Genomic DNA, 2,588 nt, shown 5'->3' on the forward strand with positions numbered 1-2,588 from the left:
GTCAAAGGCCTTGCTGAAGTCCAGGTAGACAACATCCACAGCCTTTCCCTCATCCACTAAGTGGGTCACCTTGTCATAGAAGGAGATCAGGTTAGTCAAGCAGGACCTGCCTTTCATAAACCCATGCTGACTGGGCCTGATTGATAACCTGGTTGTCCTGTATGTGCCGTGTGATGGCACTCAAGATGAGCTGCCCCATAACCTTCTTCGGCACTGAGGTCAGGCTGACAGGCCTGTAGTTCCCCGGATCCTCCTTCTGGCCCTTCTTGTAGATGGATGTCACATTTGCTAACCAGTCAACTGGGACCTTCCCTGTTAGCCAGGACTGCTGATAAATGATGGAAAGTGGCTTGGTGAGCACTTCTGCCAGCTCCCTCAGTACCCTTGGGTGGATCCCATCCGGCCCCATAGACTTGTGTGTGTCTAAGTGGTGTAGCAGGTTGCTAACCATTTCCCCTTGGATCATGGGGGGAAATGTGTTATCTCCCTTCTGGAGATGCAGACATTGATGAGTCATTCCTATTCAAGATTGTGTCATTGCAGGAGCAATATAATGGGAGGCAACAGACTGGCAGTGAAGAAAAGCCATGTCTGTCACAAATCGCCTGTGTGGAGGATGCTCAGGCTTGTCTTCCGGACGTGTTCCAGTTCGGCCTCATTTAGGTTTTGCTGCCTGTTGAACAGGCTGCAGAGCGGACTGAGACGCCTGCGTTCATTGTTCCATGTTTCATCTGTGCTGTTTCTTGAAGGCTACAGTTGAGGAAGGTTTTGCCAAAACATGCAAGCTGAATCAGTCAACTTTCTGAATGATGCCCAAATAATTTTTTTTTTTTGAGAGAGATTGATTTCATTGTCTTCTAGGTGAAACTGGAATTTTTGGTGGGAGAATTTTAACTATGCATTATTTTAATCCATTTGATGGAAAAACATTGTATCTGTGTATGAGCTCCCATACCAGAACGTGTAGCTTTCACAGGCAGAGTGACTTACATGGACATGTTTCTCCAGGGATTACAAGCCACTAAGCGTTGACAAGAAGCAAAGGAAATGGGGTCTTCTCAGTTACCAACCTTCTCTAAAAGAGAGAACCCCAGCATACGGACGGCAAATGAAAGACAATGGTATAGTTCATGAGACTCCCGTTTTCTGTTAGGAGCAGTTGCTGTGTTGTGTATTTGAGAAGCCTTCCTCTGCCCTTGCTTTGGAAGCTGTTCCTTTTGTTCAGATGAAACCTGCTACGGACATGTGTGTGCAGGTTTTGTTGCCGGGGCAGGGCACAGAGTAAGAGGAGTGTATGTTTTTTGTGCTGCTTTTGCTGTGATACACTGGATATTTCAGACGGTGGTGAAAAATGTGGTTTTCATATATGGAACAAGATGATTTCATCAACGGTTCTGGAGTGAGCTTTATGATGATGAAATTCTGTGTCTGTGTCACAGTTCACTGCAATAATCACGCCATAATTTAGAAATTCAGGAGTTGAATACCTTAGATGACATACTGATTGCAGAGAAGTGAATGGAAAAAAATTAATTGCCTCAGATCCAAGATTTCAGAGTAAATGAGCAGAAGAATGTAAATGCAAAGAGGCGTAATATCTCAGTATTGTTCCTGAAAAGACCGACTTCTACTAATAAAGCCAAAAGTGACAATAATGGTGATTAGAAGCCAAAAGAGAGAGTAGCATCGTTAGGAGCATGACACCAGGAGCAGTCAGGGAGAGAAACCTGTAATTGGTGTTTCTGCGCAGGCCAGAGCAAATGCTAATTTAAATAGTTCCCTCTTTAGAAATGATTGAAGTAAGCAAGCAGTAATTTGATGGCACACAGAATGTGATGGCATATTTTAGAAATACTGCTTGAATGTAGCACCATCTACTGGCTCCAGGGTTTTTTCACTGCGCTTTTTTGGTTTTGTTTTTAAGAAAAATAATTTAAATCACAGTATTTTTAGTGAGTTTAAAAGTGAATTTTCTAGTAGTTATTTTAAAGTAGAACAGTCTCAGAATGTATTATTAATGACAGCCCGTGTCCCCAAATTATTATTTCCACAGTTCTACGTACATTTACTAAAAGAGCTGTCAGTGTTTCTTGTCTTTTGTTTGTTTCCCACTCACTGGAGGGTTGAACATACTAGTTACAGCATGCAATTTTTGGAGCTAGATGTCTGTTCCTGTGAAAAGCTAGTTACGCATGCAGCTCAAAGGTCAAGAAAAACGATGCAGAACAGGTTACCTCCCTTATTTATTGGAGCTAACTGTAACACCTTATGTAGATGCTCTGCTTTTCACTAAAAACAACTGGAAAAATTGTAGGGGTGGTGCACTGGTTGCGGTTTTGATATTCTATCTTTTTAGAGTGTGCGTGGAAAGGTGAGAAATCTTTCTTCTTTTTAATTTACTTACATGCACATTTTACCATTTATATTTTCTCTTTTACTGTAAGTGGTTGTAGCAAGAATGGAGTTACTTGGTTTATCTGTAAAATAGATATCTTGGTTTATCTGTAAAATATCCTTACGCAACATGGAAGTTGCGTAAAATGACTCGACGTTGCCATGTGATACCTTTATAGAAGAGAAACAGCATA

Source organism: Aptenodytes forsteri, unplaced genomic scaffold (assembly GCF_000699145.1).
Source record: "Aptenodytes forsteri isolate BGI_AS27 unplaced genomic scaffold, ASM69914v1 Scaffold292, whole genome shotgun sequence".
In the NCBI taxonomy this organism is placed as follows: Eukaryota; Metazoa; Chordata; class Aves; order Sphenisciformes; family Spheniscidae; genus Aptenodytes; species Aptenodytes forsteri.